The 22485-nt window shown below is 37.3% G+C and overlaps 1 pseudogene; it reads left to right on the top strand.

Annotated features, from left to right (window-relative positions):
* Window positions 1–9700: 9700 nt before the first annotated feature.
* Window positions 9701–18172, top strand: LOC114048602 (annotated as a pseudogene).
* Window positions 18173–22485: the final 4313 nt, after the last annotated feature.

Raw genomic sequence — 22485 nt, 5'->3', positions numbered from 1 at the left:
CCCTCCAAATACCTGTAAAAAATGTCTCTAAACAAAAGACTCATGATGGAAAATGCTATCCGCAGCCAGAGAAAGAACTATGGAGTCTAAATGCAGATTAAAGCATATTGTTTTCACTTTCTTTTGTTTTTTTCTTTCTCATGGTTTTTTCCTTTTGTTCTGATTTCTCTTTCACAATATGACTAATATGGAAATATGTTTAACATGATTATACATGCATAACCTAAATTAAAAAAAGTGAAAAAAAAGAATTAAAGAGAATGACAACAATGAGACAACATGCCAGAATTTATGGGATGCATCGAAAACAGTATTTAAGGAAAAATTTATACCTCTAAACATTTATATCAATAAAATGGAGAAATAGCATATCAATGAATTGGATATACAACTAAAAAAACTAGAAAAAGAACAAAATAAAAATTCCCAACTAAAAAACAAATTGGAAATCCTGAAAATCAAAGGAGAGATTAATAAAATTAAAAGTAAAAAAAACCACTGAACTAATAAATAAAACTAGGAGCTGGTTTTATAAAAACAAAACAATAAAATAGATGAACCATTGGTTAATTTGACTAAAAAAAAGAAAGAAGAAAACCAAATTGCCAATATCAACACTGCAAAGGGTCAAATCACCACCAAAAATATGAAATTAAAGTGATTATTATGAGCTATTTTGCCCAATTATATGCCAATATATCTTATAATCTAAGTGAGATGGATGAATATTTACAAAAATATAAATTGTTCAGATTAACAGAAAAGGAAATAGAATACTTAAATAACCCTATCTTAGAAAAAGAAAGTGAACAAGCCTTCAATGAGCTCACTAAGAAAAAACCCTCAGGATCAGATTGATTCACAAGTGAATTCTACCAAATATTTAAAGAACAACTAATTTCAATGCTATATAAACTATTTGGAAAAAATAGGCACAGAAGGAGTAATACCAAATTCTTTTTATGACACAAATGTGGTACTGATACCTAAATCAAGAATAGCAAAAACAGAAAAAGAAAATTATAGACCAATTTTATTAATGAATATGGGTGCAAAAATCTTAAAATACTAGCAAGGAGATTACAGCAATATATCACAAAGATATAATACACCATGACTAGGTGGGATTTATACCAGGAATGCAGGACTGGTTTAATATTGGGAAAACTAAGGGGCAGCTAGGTGGTGCAGTAGATAGAGCTCTCACCTTGGAGTCAGGAGAACCTGAGTTCAAATCTGACCTCAGACACTTGACACTTACTAGCTGTGTGACCCTGGGCAAGTCACTTAACCCTGATTGCCTCATCAAAAAGCAAAAAAAAAAAAATAGTATTAGGAAAACTATCAGCATAATTGATCATATCAATAACAAAACCAACAAAAATCATATTATTATCTCTACAGATGCAGAAAAGCTTTTGACAAAATACAATACTCATTCCTACTTTTAAAAAAACCACTGAAAACCATAGAAACTTTCCTTAAAATGATAGGTAGTATCTATCTAAAATCATTAGCAAGCATTATCTGTAATGGGAACAAGCTAGAAGCTTTCCCAATAAAATCAGGGGTGAAGTAAGGACACCCATTATTACCATTATTATTCAATATGGTACTAGAAATACTAACTATAGCAATAAAAGAAGAAAAAGAAATTGAAGGAATTATAATAGGGAATGAGGAAATAAAATTATCACTTTTGCAGCGTGGCTAGTATGAAAATATTCTTTACACTATTGTACCTATATATCTAATTGCTTGCCATCTCTGGGAAGGGAGAGGGGAAACAGGGAGAGAGTGGAGGAGCAGGAGGGAAGGTAAGAATTTGTAACTCAATATTTAAAAAATGAAAGTTAAAAATTGTTTTTACATGTAATTTGAAAAAAGTATATAAACATTTTAACATGGAAAAAGCCAGTTAGATCAAATCCCACTCTCTGCAACAGGACCTTCATGCTTTCCCCTTTGTCAATCAATCAATAAGCATTTATTAAGTGCCTTCTATGTGCCAGGCACTGTGCTAAGCACTGGGAATACAAAGAAAGGCAAAAAACAGTCCCTGCCCTCAAGGAGCTCATAATCTAAAGGGGAATACAAGCAGACAAACATGTACAAACAAGCTATATACAGGATAAAAAGGAAATAATTAACAGAAAGAAGACTAAAATTAAAAGGGATTAGGAAAGTCTTCTTAAAGAAGGGAGATTTTAACTGGGACTTGAGGGAAACCAGGGAAGTCAGCAGGCAGAGATGAAGACAGAGCATTCCAAGTATAAGGGACAACCAGAGAAAATGCCCAGATCCAATAGATGGAGTATCTTGTTAGTAGAACAGCGAGGAGGTCAGTGTCACTGGATCAAAAAGTTGACCATCTGTCTGCTCTGTGTATATCTGTATGTCCCTAGTTATTTATAGGTCATCTCTCCCTTTAGAATGCATGATCCTTGAGGGCAGTGTCTGGTTTTATCTTTTTTTGTATTCTCCAGAATTTAGCACAGTGCCTGTCAGTAAGTGCTTAATAAATGCTTAATGTCTATATTGAAGTGGAATCAGGAAGACCTGGACTCAAATTGGGTCACTGACATTTAATAGCTGTGTGACCATGATTTTATCTCTCTGATCTCTCTGAACCCCAGTGTCCTTTTCTATAAAATGGAGGTGTAATTCTTTCCTCACAGGTTGTTAAGCCTTAAAGCAAATGCTCTGTGTAAGTTCTTTGTACATTTTAATGTGCTATGTAAATGTCAATTATTTTTAGAGGGAGAAACAGGCATATGTGAATTTTTAGTAATACATGTTGGAGGTATTAGAGCAGGGAAGGAACCTTATGATCATTCAGTTTTATCCCCTAATTTTATGGAGTGGGAAATAGACCCAGAGAAGTTACACGATGTGGCAGAAGTCTCCCAGCTAATAGTTAGTGGCAAGGTTGGAACTGAAATCCTGGTTATTTTGCACCATTAAACTCTGAATTGAGGTTTGGCAAAATCAGATGTCAGGGAATTAAAGCCATAGATTGCTAGCTGAGCTTCTCCTCCTCCTAACAAGCAGACCCAGGGGCTACAGGAGTACATCACCTAATCTTTCTGTGTTCTAGTTTCCCAGTCTTTTTCAGTGAGAGTGGCAGGTTCTTCCTCCTGTCATTTGCGGAAAGCTGTCATTTACAAGCTCAGCTGATATTTAGAGACCCAGCTCCAGGAAAACCACCCAATAAACAGCTCCTGTTCTCAAGACCTAGTGAGGAGGGTGTCTGAGTATTTAAATACTACACATGTGGGAACTTGTGGGGGGTTCTTGGAGGCACTCACACAGCATCTGTCAAGTACAGAAAGAACTAAGAATGGTACCTGAGTGCTACTGGAGCCTGGGAGTATATGGTGACATTAGGGATCTAGTGCCCTCTGAAGTGAGAAAGGTGTAGGCAGGCATCATCGAAAATGGAAGGAATGAAACTAGTCAAAAATGAATATCTATCACATTATAAAACTGATCTGAAAAACATTTCATCTGTTTTTTGGCCCCTAGTCAGGGATAAATTTTAACAACAATAATAAGTAGTATTTACATAGCATTTTATGGTTCACAAATATATGCTATGGTGCAAATATATGTAATATATGTTATGTCATTTGGTCCTCACAACAGTCCTATGAGGTAGGTAGGACAGGTATTATTATCCACATTTGTTAGATGAGGACACTGAAGCTCTGGTTTAGGAAGCTTGTTTCATGTTCTAAATGATTTTTTTTCCAATTTATTTATTTTTAGTTTTCAACATTCACTTCCACAAGATTTTGAGTTCCAAATTTTCTCCCCATCTCTCCGCTTCCCCCACCTCATGACAGCATGCATTCTGCTTACCCCTTCCCCCAATCTGCCCTCCCTTCTATCACTCCCCTTATCTACTTCCCCTTCTATTTTCCTATAGGATAAGATAGATTTCCATACCCCATTGCCTGTGTATCTTATTTCCCAGTTGCATGTAAAAACAATTTTTAACATTCGTTTTTAAAACTTTTGAGTTCCAAATTCTCTCCCTTCCTCCCTCTCTACCCACCCTCTTGAGAAAGCAAACAATTCAATATAGGTTATACATGTGTAGTCATGCAATGTGACTACATAATAGTCATGTTGTGAAAGACTAACTATATTTCCCTCCATCCTATCCCACCCCCACCCCATTTATTCTACTCTTCTTTGACCCTGTCCCTTCTCAAAAGTGTTTGTTTCTGATTACCCCCTCCCCCAATCTGCCCTCCCTTCTATCACTCCTCCCTCTCTTATCCCTTTCTATCCCCACTTTCCTGTAGGGTAAGATAGATTCCCATACCCAATTGAGTATGTATGTTATTCCTTCCTTAAGCCAAATCCAATGAAAGTAAAGTTCACTTATTCCCTCTCACCTCCCCCATCTTCCCTTCCACTGTAAAAGCTTTTTCTTGTCTCTTTTATGTGAGATAATTCTACCTCACCCTTTCTCCTTCTCTCACCACATTCCTCTCTCACCCCTTAATTTTATTTTTTGGATATCATCCCTTCATATTTAACTCACCCTGTGCCCTCTGTCTACACACACACACACACACACACACACACACATTTGCTCCATTCCAATTTTTAAGGAATTATTTTCTTATATTTTTCTTATATATTTTCTTATTATATATTTCTTATATATTTTCTTATATTTTTCTTATATTTTCTTATATATATTCCCTCCAACTACCCTAATACTGAGAAAGGTCTCATGACTCATATCATCTTTCCATGTAGGAATGCAAATAATTCAACTTTAGTAAGTCCCCTATGATTTCCCTTTCTTGTTTACCTTTTCATGCTTCTCTTGAATCTTGTATTTGAAAGTCAATTTTTCTATTCAGCTCTGGTCTTTTCATCAAGAATGCTTGAAAGTCCTCTATTTCATTGAACGTCCTTTTTTTCCCCTCATAGATTATATTCAGTTTGCTGGGTAGGTGATTCTTGGTTTTAATCCTAGCTCCTTTGACCTCTGAAATATCATATTCCAAGCCCTCAGATCCCTTAATGTAGAAGCTGCTAAATCTTGTGTTATCCTGATTGTGTTTCCACAATGCTTGAATTGTTTCTTTCTGGCTGCTTGCAATATTTTCTTCTTGACCTGGGAACTCTGGAATTTGGCTATAATATTCCTAGGAGATTTCCTTTTGAGATCTCTTTCAGGAGGTGATCAATGGATTCTTTCAATTTCCATTTAACCCTCTGGTTCTAGAATATCAAGGCAGTTTTCCATGATAGTTTCTTGAAAGATGATATCTAGGCTCTTTTTTCTTTTTATCATGGCTTTCAGGTAGTCCAATAATTTTGAAATTATCTCTCCTGGATCTATTTTCCAGATGAGTTGTTTTTTCCAGTGAGATATTTGACATTGTCTTCTATTTTTTCATTCTTTTGGTTTTATTTTATAATTTCTTGATTTCTCATAGAGTCATTAGCTTCCATTTGCTCCATTCCAATTTTTAAGGAATTATTTTCTTCAGTGAACTTTTGAACCTCCTTTTCCATTTGGCCAATTCTGCTTTTGAAGGCATTCTTCTCCTCATTGACTTTTTGGACTTCTTTTGCCATTTGGATTAGTCTATTTTTAAGGTGTTATTTTCTTCAGTATTTTTTGAGTCTCCTTTAACAAGCTGTTGACTTGTTTTTCATGATTTTCTTGCATCACTCTCACTTCTCTTCTCAATTTTTACTCTACTTCTCTTACTTGCTTTTCAAAATCCTTTTTGAGCTCCTCCATGGCCTGAGACCAATTCATCTTTTTCTTGGAGGCTTTGGATATAGGAGCTTTGACTTTGTTGTCTTCTTCTGGTTGTATGTTTTGATCTTCTTTGTCATCAGAGTAAAATTCTATAGTCTGAGCTTTTTTTCCTGCTGTTTGTTCATGTTCTCAGACAGTTATCTGACTTTTTAACTCTGTATTTAAGTAGGCTCTGCTTCCTGTGTGGAGGGTGTATTGTCTCAATCTTCAGGGGTGTTATGCAGCTGTTTTCAGAGATACTTCTAGGCGCTTGTAAGTTTTCAGTTCTTCCAAGGTGGTATGATCTAAGGAGAGGTGTTAACTCCTTTCCTGGCCTATGCTTTGGTCTGTGAGTGACCACAAGCACTCTTTTCTTTTCTTTTTTTTTTTTTGTGAGGCACTTGGGGTTAAGTGACTTGCCCAAGGTCACACAGCTAGTATGTGTCAAGTGTTTGGTCTGAGGCCGGATTTGAACTCAGGTCCTCCTGACTTCAGGGCTGGTACTCTATCCATTGTGCCACCTAGCTTCCCCTGCAAGCACTCTTTTCTGCCCTGGCATTTTGAGGACAGTTCCCTCTCCACTGCTGCCACAAACTCTGCTATGCCAGTGCTTTTCCTCCTCACCCCAGGACTGCCACCCAGGACTTTGACCTAGATCCATGTATGGGCAAAGCAACAGAATCCTACCTCGGTGTGAGCCAAGAGATCCCTGTAATTTCCTTCTGATCAGTTGTTTGATCCCCTTACCCTCTGTGGGCTGAGAGCTCTGGAAGCAGCCACTGCCGCTGCTACCACCACCATAGGGTTGCACTGTGCTCCTCTCTCACCCAGTTCTGACAGACCTTTCCCACTGACCTTCTAAGTTGTCTTTGGTATTTGTGGGTTGAGAAGTCTGGAAACCACCACAGCTTCCGGTGATTCAGTCCCCTGATGGCTGCTCCAGGTTGTCTGGGGCTCAGTCTTTACCAGCAGGCCTCAAGCTGTACCATGCTCCTCTCCCAACCTGGCACAACAAACCTTTCCTGTTGACCATCTGGGTTGTTTTGAATTTGTTTTGCTCTGTCTTTTTGTGGGTTCTGATGCTCTAGAATTTGTTTAGAGTCATTTTTTACAGGTATTTGGAGGGGTTTAGGGGAGAGCCCAAGGAAGTCCCTGCTTTTACTCCACCACCTTGGCTCTGCCTCCCTAAATGATTTTTAACATAACATGTACCCATAATCTCCTGCAATTCAAATTTTTCAGGTTCATCCAAGTTCATTCAAGATGAAACTTTACTCTAGAATCACAAATTCGTAGGGATCAACATCCTTATATAATTAGCATTGATAGAGCAAACCAGTGTCTCAAAAGGAGGGGACCATAGAGATAATCTAATCCAACACTCTCATTCTATAAATGTGGATCTGAGGACCAGAGAGAGGAAAGAACTGGTTTTAGAGGCAGCGAGGCCTAGTGGATAGAGGCCTAGAGTGCAGTCAGAAAGACCTGTGGTCAAACCCAGCCTCAGACACTCATGAGCTGTGTGACCCTTTCTGAGCTTCAGTTTCTTCATCTCTAAGATGGGGATAATACTGCATTTTACTCACAGGGTTGTTGCAAGAGTCAAATGACAATATAAGAAAAACATTTGGCAAATCTTAAAGTATTATAAAAATGTGAATTATTATTTAATTTTACAGAATTTAAAATCTATAGATGTATAAACCCAGAATACAGGAGAAATAAGTCTCCTGTCCCTGTCCACTCCTTAGACACTTATTGTAAAATTGTACCACTTGGGTTTTTCTATAAGGGCCTTGTAAGAAGGCACAGAAAAGCATAAGAAGGAGGCAGTGTTGGAGGTTCTGTTTTGCCTCAGTGGTGTAACTTAATCAGGCAGGAAGTTTTGGGTTACTTTGCTGCAACTTGACTTCAGATGTGAGTGGTGATCTCATCTTAGCCTGGGAAAAAAGCACTGGGAGTACCCAGGACAAGTTTGCCAGACAAGGAAATCTGCCTTTGGTAGTTTCTCTGCCAAAGCATCTGTCTGTGCTCTGGGAATTGGGGAGCCAGAACTAAGTGAAACACTGGAGCAAGTGGACACAATCTGGCTTTGAGTTTTCCCCTGGGCAGCTGTCAGGCAATTTCTGTGTTTTTGTTTGTCCGTTTTTGCTTCTATTGAGATTTTAATAAAAGGTTCTTGACTGAAAAGTAGCTTGTGGAATTCTCATTTCTTAGAGCAGTTGTTTTTTTTTTTTAATCCCTAAAAGATCTCAACTCCGGAATCTTCTGAACTTATCATCAGCACCCACACATCTTGCATTTTTATGCTGAATTATTCACTAGCAAAGTTTCAGTGCTGGTGCTACTGCCAACTCAGCCTCTAAAATTAGAAGAATGATGAAAACTGGACCTTTTTATGTCTTCTTGGAGATCTTGTTTCATCCCTGGTGAAATCCATGGGGGTCAGAAGGAGGTGGCTGTCAGCAAGAGTTGAAGTAATATTTATTTTCCCTGTTCTCTTTGGCCACGTGGAAAATGCATAGCAGGTGAAGTGGTGGTTTTCAGCTCAAAGTTATCCTGGGAAGTATGGCAATTTCCATGTCAAGAGTAAAACACAATTGTATATTAATTCTTGTCAAAATCATAAATAAATTTTTTTTGTTAGAGAATTGCCCAGAAACCAAAGTTGTGGAGGAATCATTGATCAATGGTATAATGGATATGAATTCAGAATTTTCCTTCAAAACCCTTCCAGAGCTTTCCTTAAGATCTATAAATATTGGGGCAGCTAGGTGGTGCAGTGAATAGAGCACTGACCCTGGAGTCAGGATATCCTGAGTTCAAATATGGCCTCAGACACTTGTCTGAGTCTCTGTGTCCTTGGGCAAATCACTTAACCCTGATTGCCTTAAAAAAAAAAAGAATTAGAAAAAAATCTATGAATACCATTTGTATCCTTTCTGTCTTCTCCTACCCATGTATTTTTAGTAAATATTACTTAAGTGGTCTTAAAAGCAGGCTTGCTGTCAAATCATTTAAACTCTGTGATCCTGATTTCATTTAATTTCATTCTAACCCTGTTAGAATGACCTGATTTGGAGTCATAATTTTATTCAACAAGCATTTGTTAAGGACCTACTATGTCTCAGGTACTGTGGTTGGTAAAATACAGTTATCTTTGTCCTTGAAGAGCTTACATTCTCTTGAGGATTTGGGTGGAAGGGATGGAATATTCATAGGGACAGATATGCAATATATGCGAAGTAATTTGTGGGGTAAAGCACTAACAACTGGAGAGTCAACACAGTCTTCATGTAGGTGGTAAACTTTAAAGGGAACTGAGGACTCCAAAGAAGTGAGGAGAGAGCATTCTAAGAATGGGAGGCAGACAAAGGAATGAAAGCAGGAAATGGAATGTTATGTTATAGGGAACAGCAAATAGGTCAGTTTGACTGAAGCAGAACATGACAGAATAAAAGGTAATGAGTCTAGAAAGATGCATTGAAATACATAGATTATGAAGGGCTTTAAATGCCAAAAAGAGGAGTATGTACTCACTCCTAGACTTAACAGAGACTCACTGAAGCTCTTTGAGCAGGAGAGTGATGGGATCAGATGTGGTTTAACAATGATCAGTTTGGTGGATGTGCAAAGGATGTATTAGAGAGGAGAGAGAAGAAGCAGAGTCTGTTGCTGTCAGCAAGGTGAGGGGTGATTATGGCTTTAACTAGACTAGTGGCTCTGTAAATGGAGAGAAAGGGATGGATATAAAAGAGGTTATGGAGGGAGAACTGATAAGACTTGGCAAATGATTGATGATGGGGTGGGGTGGGGTAAGAGAGTGAACAGCTCAAGATAACACCAATGTCGCAAACCTGGATGATTGGAAGGACGGTGGTGTCCTTTACAGAAATTGAAAGGAGACGGGGGAAGAGGCAGTAGGTTATGGTGAAAGCAGTCAGTTGTGTTTTGGACATCGTGGGTTTGAGATGCCCATGGGATGTTCAGGTGGGGATGTCTAATAGGAAGCTGGTGATTCAGGAGAGAAATGAAGACTAAAGATACAGATTTGGGTATTATCTGTGTAAAGATAGTTGAACCCCTGAAAGCTGATGGAATCACTGAGAGTAGAGCAGGGGTTTTAAAGTTTTTTGTGTCATGAACTCCTTTGGCAGTCTAGAGAAGCCCATGGACCACTTCTCAGAATGTTTTTATTTTTTATTTTTTTTATTAATTTATTTTTAGTTTTTAACAATTACTTCCATACACTTTTGAGTTTTAAATTTTTCTCTTCTTCCTTCCCCACCTCCCTCGACAAGACAGTGCACAATCTGATATAGGCTCTACCATATATATTCCTATTAAATATATTTTCACATTAGTCATCTTGTAAGGAAGAATTAGAACCAATAGGAGGAACCACAAGAAAAAGGAAACAAAACAAAACAGAAGGAAAAAAAAAAGAGTAAATAGTATGCTTCGATCTGCATTCAAACTCCATAGTTCTTTCTTTGGATGTGGATAGCATTTTCCATCATGAGACTTTTGGAGATGTCTTAGATCCTTGCATTGCTGAGAAGGGCTAAGTCTATCAAAGTTAGTCATTGCACAACGTGACTGTTACTGTGTACAACGTTCTCCTGGTTCTACTCACTTCACTCAGCATCAGTCCATACAAGTCTTTCCAGGTTTTTCTGAAGTCTGCCTGTTCATCATTTCTTATAGCACAATAGTATTTCATACCACAATAATATTCATATACCACAACTTGTTCAGTCATTCCCCAATTGATGGGCATCCCCTCAATTTCCAATTCTTTGCCACCGCAGAAAGAGCTACTATAAATATTTTTGTACATTTTTGTGGGTCCTTTTCCCATTTGTATGATCTCTTTGGGAGACAGTCCTAGAAGTGATATTACTGGGTCAAAGAGTATGCACATTTTTATAGCCCTTTGCGTATAGTTCCAAATTGCTCTCCAGAATGGTTGGATCATTTCACAACTCTATCAACAATGCATTAGTGTTCCAATTTTTCTGTATCTTCTCCAACATTTATCATTTTCCTGTTTTGTCACGTTGGCCAATCTGATTGGTGTGATGTGGTACCTCAGAGTCATTTTGATTTGCATTTCTCTAATCGATAGTGATTTAGAGCATTTTTTTCATATGACTATAGATGGCTTTAATTTCTTCATCTGAAAACTGACTGCTTATATTCTCAGACCATTTATCAATTGGGGAATGACTTGCATTCTTATACATTTGACTTAGTTCTCTATATATTTTAGAAATGAAGCCCTTATCAAAGATAGTGATTGTAAAAATTCTTTCCCAGTTTTCTGCTTCTCTTTTCATTTTTGGTTGCATTGGCTTTGTTTGTGCAAAAACTTTTCAATTTAATATAATCAAAATTATCCATTTTGCATTTCATAATGTTCTCTATTTCTTGTTTGGTCATAAATTCTTCTATTCTCCATAAATCTGACAGGTAAACTATTCCTTGCTCTCCCAGTTTGCTTATAGTATCAGCCTTTATATCTAAACCATGAACCCATTTTAACCTTATTTTGATATATGGTGTAAGATTTTGGTCTATGCCTAGTTTCTACCATACTCTTTTCCAGTTTTCCCAGTAGTTTTTGTCAAATAGTGAGTTCTTATCCCAGAAGCTGGGGTCTTTGGGTTTATCAAATAGTAGGTTACTATAGTCATTGACTACTGTGTCTTGCATACCTAATCTATTCCACTGATCCACCACTCTATTTCTTAGCCAGCACCAACTAGTTTTGATGATTACTGCTTTATGATATGATTTAAGATCTAGAATGGCTAGGCCACCTTCCCCTGCATTTCTTTTCATTAGTTCCCTTGATATTCTGGACCTTTTGTTATTACAAATGAATCTTATTATTTTTTAGAATGTTTTTAAGTGCATAAAATAAAATATGTAGTATTACAAAGGTAGCCAATTATGTTGAAATACAGCCATCAAAATATTTTAAAAAAACAAGTCATAGACCCCGGGTTAAGAAACCTTGGAGCACAGAGGGAATAAAAGGAACCAGGACTGCACCACTCTGCGGTGCACTAATGCAAAGAGTAGAGAAGAAGAATCATAGACACAGGAAACCACACAAAAACATTATGAGGCAATCTATAAATTCAGGCTAAAGTAGTAATGATATCATCTTGAAGTGTTGGGATGGGCAGTTGTGGACAGGTAGAGCTGGTTTAGGAAAGAAGGTTTCCTGGGAAAGGTGGTTCTTTAAAAAAAAGGAGTAGAAAGATCAATAGGCAATGTGTTGGTGCAATTGTTAGATTTACCAGCTTGTAAAACTTTCCTCTAGACCAAGCTGTTAAAAAACTTCATTTTTCCATCTGTGCAGAGAAAGGCTTAATGTGCAGATGGAAGGTGATGGCAGAGAAGAAGGTGTGAACCCCCCGCCTGCTGCTCAGTCCTGGCTGGCCACCCACTTTTAGAGGAGAGTTTTCTTCCCATTCTATTATTTATTTGGTGGGTAGTTTCCCAAGGAGTTCATCAGTTATGACAAAGGATGGAGAAGATCACAAGATCTAGAGCTGGACCTCAGAAGCCTGCGAAAGGCCTTGTGTCTTTGGCTTCCCCTCCCACATTGCCTGCTACTGTTCCTACTCCTTTTGAAAAAAAAAAATCACCTTCTCCAGGAAGCCTTCCTTCCTAAACCAACTCCACTAGCCCTCCAACAAGAAACAAAATCAAATAAACTCTTAAGTTTTGAAAGCCAAAAAAGCCAAGAGGTAAGAAGGACCTACACTGGCCTTGTGAACTGCTTAAAGAGGCAGAGGAGAGGAGGCAAAGATGAGCTCATGACCTAGAAAGAAGAGCACACATTTTGCTTTGGTTCTTTAGTTTGGAGTTGGGAATTTGGTTTTCTTTTTCTGGAAGGGCTATTTGAAGTAGGGAATTGTAAGTGCAAAATGCCATAGAATTTTAAGAGGTAAAATATGATAAATGTCTTATCTAGTCCAAGTCCCTCATTTTACATGTAAGGAAATTGAGTCTCAGTTCCCAAAGTCACATAGGTAAAAAGTAACTTTGCTATTTGGGGGCATCCAAGCAGAACAAAGGAACTGGGAAGAGCTCAGCTTTGGACTACACACACACACACATGCATATACCACATACGCACACACAAAACACCCCCACTTCATCCCTACAAAATGTACACACCCATACATCACTCATACATTCACACAAAAACACATATACAAAACACACACCACAATGAATGCATACACAAACACACACACATGCACATACCACACCACACAAAAAAAACACACACACAAACACCACATCATCAGGCAATGTGGCATAGTAGAAAAAAGGGACACTGAATTTGAGTATCTGACCTGGAGTCTAACTCCACTACTACTAAGCCACATATTTCTTGGGTAGGCCACTTGTAACATTTCTCTCTTTAGACCTGATGCTCCATTAATTAATATAATATGGAAGTACAATGAGTTTCTTTTGACTTAGCTAATTGAATTGTTTTGCTTTCATGTAGCAGAAGACTTTTAGACAAATTAAAAAAAAAACTAATTTCAGTCCACCATAAAAAGAATCTCATTAATTTGGTCATCAGCATTCAAAATAAGACTTATTGAGGACCTATCTTTTTTTTAACTGCTTATGAAGAAAGGGTTTGATGAAAACTTTAGAATCATCATCAATAAGAAACATTCCTATCTATTCTATACACTTCTCCAAGGACCTTTATGGGTAATATTTAATTTTGTTCTAGTTATAGCAAGAATTTTCAGTGATAATATTTCTTTAACAATATTTAATAATCCAGCAATGCCAGACCTGGTTAATAAATAGGACTTTCTTTGAGATTGCCTAAATACTGTATGGCATTTTGGTGAGATAGGAAGGAGTCTGCAAGATTGTCAACTTTTTTTTAAGTATTTTATTTTATTTTCCCCTTTTTTTCATTTGAAAATTTATTTTTTGGTTACATTTTAAGTTCTAAACTGTCTCTCTCCCTCCCTACCCACCCCACACTAGAGAAGGCCACCATTTAACACAGATATATATGTGTATATACATAAATACATATATGTAAAACCATACTATGTATATTTCTATTTATCAGTTCTTTGGAGGTGGATAGCATCTTCCTTCAAAGTTCCTTTGTAGTTGATATGAGTACTTATAGTAGAATAATTTAGTCATTCACAGTTACTCTTCAAACAATATTGCTGTTACTGCATGTTACAACATTCTCTAGATTCTTCTCATTATTTTATAAAAGTCTTTCCATGTTTTTATAAAATCAACCTTCTTATCATTTCTTATCACACAGTAGTATTCCATCACTGTCATATACCACAACTTGTTTAGCCATTCCCCAATTGATGGGCATCCCCCCAATTTCTGTTCTTTGCCTCCACAAAGAGAGCTGTTATAAATATTTTAGAACATATAGTTCTTTTCCTTTTTCCCTGATCACCTTGGGAAACAGACCTAATAGTAGCATTGCTAGGTGAAAGGATACACACAGTTTTAAAACTCTTTAGGCATAATTCCAGATTGCTCTAAAAATGTTTGGATTGGTTCACAGTTCCACCAACAGCATATATGTGTCCCATTTTTTCCACATCTCCTCCAACATTTGTCATTTCCCCATTCTATCATTTTAGCCAATTTGATAGGTATGAGATCATATCTCAAAGTTGTTTTAATTTGCATGTCTCTAATCAATAATGACTAGAACATTTTTTCATATGACTAAAGGTAGATTTGATTTCTTCTGAAAACTGCCTGTTCATATCCTTTGACCCTTTATCAATTAGGGAATGACTCATATTTTTATAAATTTGACAAAGTTCTCTATATATTTGAGACATGAGATCTTTACCTGCAAATCTGTTGGTAACATTTCCCCCCAATTTTCTGCTTTCCTTCTAATCTTGGCTATGTTGATTTTATTTGTACAAAGTCTTTTTAATTTGATGTAACAAAAATTTTCCATTTTATATCTCATAATGCTATCTATCTCTTGTTTTCTCATAAATTCTTCTACTATCCATAAGTATGAGAGGTAATGTGTTCCATGTTCTTCTAGTTTACTTAGGATATCTCCTTTGATATCTAGGTCATGTATCCATTGACCTTATCTTGGTAAATGGTGTAAGATATTGATCTATATCTAATTTCTGCCAGACTGCTTTCCAGCTTTCCCAACAATTTTTTTTTACCAAATAATGAATTCTTATCCTCAAAGCTTAAATCCTTATATTTGTCAAACACAAGGTTACTATAATCATTTACTACTGCATATTGTATGTCTACTCTGTTCCATTGAGTATTATTTTTTATTCCTTGGCCAGTTCCAGACAGTTTTGATAATTTCTGCCTTATAATATAATTTAAGGTCTGGTACTGCTAAACCTCCTTCTTTTATGTATTTTTTTCACTAATTCCTTTGATATTCTTGACCTTTTGTTCTTCCAGATGAATTTTTTTTACTGTTTTTTCTAGCTCAATAAAATAATTTTTTGGTAATTTAATTAGTATGGCATTGAATAAGTGGAGTATTTTAAGTAGAATTTTCATCTTTATTATATTGGCTCTGCCCACCCATAGACAATGAATATTGCTTCAATTATTTAAATCTAACTTTATTTGTGTAAAAAGTGTTTTATAATTATGTTCATCTCTGTCAACTTTTTAAATACATTCAATATTCTATTTGATCCTGAGAATGACTCTGGGAAGCAGACTTGGAAGGAATTATTATGTCCAGATCAGACTAAGAAATAGGCATAGAAGTGAAACAGTTTAGATTTGGTTCTAAAAATCAGCTGCACAAGTCCAGAACAAGGGAAACATGACTAGACAACAGTTCTCTGAAAAAGATTGGGGGAGCGGGGTTTAGTGAACTGCAAGCTCAAAATAAGTTAAGAGTATGACATGACAGCACCTCTCCCCAAAAAAAGCCATTTGAGGCTGCTTTAAGGGAGGGACACTATCCAGAATAAAGAAAGTGATATGTTGTATTTTGCTCTCCATATTTCATCTGGAATACTGTAATCACATTTTGGGAAGGACATTGACAGCTGAAGTATACCCAGAAGAGGGTGATGAGACTAGTGAGGGAACTGTAAACTATGCTGTGTGAGGATCAGTTGAAGGAACTGGGAACTCTTTATCCTGCAGAAGACATCGAATAGCTCTAATAACTGTCTTCAAATAGATGGAAGTCTGAAATTGTTCAGAAGAGGAACTGGACTTGTTCTACTTGACCACAGAGGGCTAAACTTTGAGCTACAAGTGACAATTTCAGAGAGGAAAATCCAGGATTGATAGAAGTAAAACATTCCTAAAAGGAAGAACTATCTCAAAATGGAAATATGTTATCTCAGAAAGCAATTATTTTGCTGTCAGTAGTTAAGTGGAAAGAATGGAAAGGAGGATCAAAGTGAATAAGTATTTAGTAAGCACCTACTATGTGCCAGGTACTCTGCTAAATGCTTTACAGATATTATCGCATTTGATAATAATATCTAATAGTGACATCTAATTTGATAGTGGAAGATGAGTGACCACTTGTTGAGAATGTTATGGAAGAGAATCCTATCCAGATATGGATTGGACTATTATATGGCTCCTGAGCTCTTTCTAGTTATGAGATTCTAAATTTTATAAGATTTGAGAGTTGGAAGGCATGAAAAATATAGTCCAACTCCCTTTTTTAACATAAGGAAAGTGAAGCCCAGAGAAGACACAAGATTTGCTGATTAAATAAAAAGAAAAAGCATTTATTAAGCACTTATTATATATGTACTGGACACTGTGCCTAGAAATACAAATACAAAAAGAATGATGGTCTTTGTCCTCAGGAACTTTACATTTCAACAGCTGAAGACTACGTAAATAAGATATGTGAATTACTTAAAGTGAGCAACAATTTTGATATGCTATCGCTTTGTGACTGCAGTGGTCATGTATGTGTGCTTCTACCATTGCTAGGCTATCTCAGGATATTTGGCTTGAGCTAAATGAAATAAGATTGAAATGTTTTCCCAAGCTTTATTTAGTTCAATCTGCAACAGTTGAGTGCAAGATTTTGCGCTATACATGTGTTGCACTGCTCTCTTCTGTTGCGGTTTTAATTTTGTGGTTTTTAAAGAATGTCTGTTACTCCAAGGAAATATGCAAAAGTTATAGTTCTTAAGGAACACATGTCAATGACTGTCAAAGATGTTGAGGTAGTTGGTGTGAGAAAGGCAAGTCTTTCCAGCATCATTCAAGCCTATAATGATCTAGAATCAGTTGGGCTGAAGCTCAAAGGAAAGTGAAATTTAAAACGAGAAGCAACACCAATCACTGGCAAAATATTGCTACAAAAGACCATAATTAATCCTTAAAAAATAAGTAAAGATCTTCTAAGGGACCTGGCATCTCAAGGGGCTGTTACTGATTCTTTTGCATTGTAACATCAACTTTTGAAGTTGGGAGAATAGTGAGAAGACCGGTAAACAAAGAAAAAGTTGCTGAACATTGCTGTGGAGAAAAAATACTTTTCATGGGCAAGGCAATACAAAGATGGAGTACCAAAGCATGGAAAAAAGGGGAAATGGCAAGGCTGTTGCTGGAGGAGGTTCACACCTGCTGCCTCTTTAGATGTATCTAGCAGCAGCCACGGAGCTATAATTCACCCAGGACCAGGGTCTCAACTCACATGGAAATACTAAATTCTCATTGGGCATCAAAAGTATTTTGTGTCAGTGTGGCATATACCCATTTGAAACATTTACATGGGTGTAAAAATATGGACTCACTTTTCTTGTAACAATTGATCTTGATGTTATAAAATACTTGAAAAATGTTATGTAATAACTAAGAGACTGGTCATAGAAGTGTTCAGTTCAGAAGTTGTTGGCGATGATTCCTAATACTGGAAGTGGTGAAATTCTTGAAAGTTTGCAGTATGATAATGCATTCTGTGTGACAAGACTGATAAAGAATGTAATGCCCTAAGAGAGGATTTGGAAAAAAAAATACATTCAAGACAAAATTCATTCAGAGATTTAATAAATTATGGCCAGGATGACATTTCTTCCATTGTCAGAAGTAGCTTGAACATCTGATATATAGATTTATATTTATAATTATATAAATATTATAGTATTTATTATTCTATTCTATTATATATTATGTATAATATATATAATATATATAAATATATATTTATAAATCAGAACCTCTGATTTATAGAGACAAAGAGTTTGTAATCCATGAGAAATGGGAAGGGGCAGGGCCACAATTTATTGTCAATTCTGAAGAGATCTGTCTTTGTTCTTTTGGTACTACCATTCACAAAGTAAATCACATGGTGGCCTACAAATTCCTGTCAATGATTAAAAGGTGGAAGGGAGGAAAATATGCACAAAATATTCAATCTCTTAACTCTGGGCATTTTCACTGGCTGTCCCCCAGTGGCTGGAATTATTTCCTTCCTAATCTCCTCCTCCTGGCTTCCCTGGCTTCATTTAAGTCTCAGCTAAAATCCCACTTTCTTCAAGAAACCTTTCCCAGTCCCCCTTAATACTGATGCCTTTCCTCTGTTAATTATCTCTAGCCCATTAATCTCATAAGTCGCACTTCTCATGGACATATGTATTCTCAGACTTATGGTATTTGCCTGGTTGATCCCCTCCCTCCCCTCAGTCCCACCTTCCCATCCCCACCCCAGTAACTTCCTCTCTCCCTTTCCCCCTCTCCAAACACACAGAAAGAGACACTTAAGGTTCCTCACAAGTCCATCTTCTTCCTGACATGCAGAGTTGCTGTAACAGTACCAGGAAGAGCAAGGTCTGAGTTTGCTCTTCCATATAAGAGTTCTTTTGTCATACCTTGGCTTCTAACTGGTCCAGAACCTCCTTCAAAGGATCCACTTCACCTATCACCAATTTCCTGGAGAGACTTCATGGCCGTACAAGTCTTTATGTCCTTTTGGCTTATCTGTGTCTGACTTCCCACAGGCCGAGCCTCAAGGTCATTGCTCTTGTCTATTTACATAGGCAGCTTTCTAAGACTATATGTTGAGGAAAAGGTCTTGATCTTCATAGGAAGAGGAGATTCCTTACCAGGAGCTCCCTGCAATGATGAAATCACAGGTCTAAGGGGAAATGATATTAGTGTGATGTTTTAGTAGATTCAATGTTACAAAGTTCTATATGGGAAAAATTGATTTTAAAATGGAAATAAAACATTAAATAAGACTTAAGCAAATATAAGATATGTAGTTCAAAAAAATTCTGTGAATGTATTGTTCCTCTCTGCATCTTTCCCTCTACTATACCCCTAAAGTATAAACTTCTGGAGGTCAAGGATTGTTTCAATTTTGTATTTGCAGCCTCAGAGCCTGGCACATAGCAGACCCTTAGGGAATGCTTGTTGGCTAATTGAAGTCACAGAGAAAAATAATTCCCATGTACCAATATATTTTAATAGAGTATTTTTATAGCCTTAGGCAGACATATTTTGATCATTATCATGCATTTTAGGAACTTAAATAAAATCAGAGATTAAGACATGTATTATGGAGCAGAATTATTCCATGCCATGGCTTCCTCAGAAATATAAATCTGTGGGCATAGTCTTTATTCATTCCCACCAAAGAGTTTAACATCCATCCTTTAGTCTGGCTCCAATTTACTAATGTAAGGAAGGTTTTAATTAACTGTTTGGGGAGGCAAACTCTGTAATGTTACAGTTTTATGCAAGGTACCAATTAATGAAACATCATGTGGGCTCTCAATTAGCAGTCACAAAGAAAGCGGAGTTGATGGTGATAGAAATAGTAAATTACTCGAGTGAAACCAATCATTTGTTATCAGTTTGCTCAAGGACTATGTTCTGCTAGAAGTTGTTACCCAGCTAAATAAGGTAAGTTTTTGACCTCAGATTATTTAAATTTTTTTTTAAATGCACGACTTAACTAAAATGTGATAACTTGGTGTGGTTTAAAGGTCACTGTTGAAGTTAATATTGATATGTGGAATTTTTTTTTCTGACTTAAAGGGACAGGTTTATTTTTGGCTTTCAGGTTTTCTTTACTGGTTAACTTCTCTTTCTATCTATAAAGCCTACCTTTGTCCTTGTTAACAGTTCAGACTCTACAAGATTCCACACAGACAGTGTGATATATTGGAAAGAGCATTGGTCCAATTTTTCCCCTAGCCAACAGAACTTGGCTTATTCCTCACATTAAACTATAAGGCAAACCAATGCCCCTAGAAGGCAAAGACGGTATGATTTTTCATCTTTGTATTCCCAGTGCCTAGCATAGTATCTTAGACATAATAATTGCTTGATAAATTGTTGCATTAAATTGTTGAATTAAGCTGGGACTATAAATGTGAATGTCTTCACCTTGCTATGCCTCAATTTCTTCCCTTGTAAAATGGTAATACAAATATTTTCAAGGCCTACAACACTAAAGGTTGTGAGGAAGGCATTTAGTAAATTGTAAAGTATATAGTAAATGTGAGATATCATATTCACTATTATTGTTATTCCATACAATGTAGTACAGTAGAGATGAGAGAACTGCTTTTGACTATATCCATACAGAGAGGCAGCATGATGTAGAGTGGATAAAGGGCCATCCTCAGTCAGGAACCTGGGTTCAGGTCCTACTTCTGAAACATACTGGCTGTGTGACCCTGGGCAAATCTCTTAATCTTTCAGTGTCCCGGGTAACTTGCTAAGGGAAGTTGAAAAACAGCTGCTGATCGGCATTGGGAGAGACAGTAAGAGGCTCCTACAAATGAAATCTCAGATTGGGACCCCGAAACATATCACAGGAAGACGAAAAACCCTCAGTGCTTGGAACCAAGTGCTGAGTAGCTTCTTGGAAGACGGCAACATGCAGGTACTTGGTCTGAATGTCCTACCCTATACCAAATGTTTGGTATATCTACTGCAGATGCTAAGTATAATATGTACCTACGTCCCAGCAGAGCTTCTCATTTTGAGCATTTGGTTGTAGCCATTGCCTTCAATAAGCATTTATTAAATACTTTCTGTGTTGGGTCGTGGAGATGCAAAGACACAAATGAAAACAGTCCCTGACTTCAAGGATCTTACATTCCCCTGATGGAGGCAAATTATCCACAGAAAAGTACATTTTAAAGTTTACTTAAAAAGTAAAGGTAGGCTGCCCAGAAGGAGTTTACATTTTTACATGATATTCAGGCAAAGTAATTTCAAGAGAGTGAGAGTACTAACAGCTGGCGGAATCAGGAAAAGTCCTGGTCCACAGTAGAGTTTATACTGAGAAACACAGAATAATAGACCACAACAGCTGAATGGGATCTTAGAAATCAAGCCCCCCTCATATTATAGACAAAGAAACCGAGTCCAGGAATGGGGTAATGACTTGCTCAAGGTCAAACAGCGTGTTGGTAACAGACCCAAGGCTGATCTAATCTTCTGCCTCAATGCCTAGGGTTCTTTTCACTGGCCTATGTTGTCATGCTAGCAGCATCTCATCTGTACCCCATTGTATGGCTCTGGTGTAGGATCTTAGCGAAATAGGGGCTTCCTCTCTGGAGAGGGCACTAGACAGGTCCAGCAGCATCCTTCCACACAGGTAGCTTGGGAAAGACTGTTGGCTACATTTTTTTCCCTCTTGGACATTCCATCTTTGCTCTATCTATCTATTTGCTTCAGGTTCAACAGGGGTAGGGATGAAGTTTGCAAAGTCTAGATGGACCCCAAGCCTAGGTCCGTCTGTGGAGACCACATTGGGGATTCTCTTGCTTCTCCAAGGAACATACTATTGATGAACTCTCCCTCCCACTCAGAGGCCAGTGATTGAACCCAGGAGCTCTCTGGCTTTTGAGAACTCAAATGAAAACCTTGAAGAGTAACAACTTACATTACGTAGCACCTTACGGTTTACAAAGTGCTGTTCTCATAATTCAACAAGTATTTGCTAAGCACCTCCTGTGTGCCAGGCACAGTGCTAAATACTGGGGATACAATGACAAAATAAACTTAGGCTGCCCAGGAGTTGGCATTTTACATAATATTCCAAGCAGCCTGTGAGGTATGAAATAAAGGAAGAGAATCAGACCTCTCAGATCTCTTCCAATTCTGAGATTCTGTGAGTCCCCCATGACTTGGTATAATATGGGTTTAACTCTTGTCTTGAAAAATGTGAACATCTCTGCTAACATCCTCTGCTGATACCTCACCAAGATGGGGGGAGGGGTGAACCTGCATTCTCAGGGGTAATGCCGGAGGGGGCGGAAGCCCAGGCTCTGTCAGGTCTTACCAAACCGCCAAGTCTTTACATAAGGGTCTAGCAGTGAACTGGATTGCGTGTGGTTTGTCCGAGGAGCAACATAGGTAAGCATGTTAACAGCCTGTCTAGAGAGTGATGTATCTAATCATGGTAGGCCAGTAGTTCTATAATCTTTTCTTGTGTCATGGATACCTTTGGAAGCCCAGTGAAGCCTATAGACTCCTGAGAATAAAGTTTTTAAATGTATAAAATAAAATAGATAGGATCACAAAGGAAACCAATCATGTTGAAATAAAGATGGATTTTATTCTCGTCCAAGTTCATGGTCCTAAAATCTATCCATAGACTCCAAGTCAAGTAAAGAACCCCACTAATGTAGCCTAATGTCAAGGTTAGTAGCTACCTGGAGGTTAAAGTTAAG

Source organism: Vombatus ursinus, unplaced genomic scaffold, assembly GCF_900497805.2.
Source record: "Vombatus ursinus unplaced genomic scaffold, bare-nosed wombat genome assembly UNPS02014793.1, whole genome shotgun sequence".
In the NCBI taxonomy this organism is placed as follows: Eukaryota; Metazoa; Chordata; class Mammalia; order Diprotodontia; family Vombatidae; genus Vombatus; species Vombatus ursinus.
This window is presented reverse-complemented; position numbering and strand designations above follow the sequence as displayed.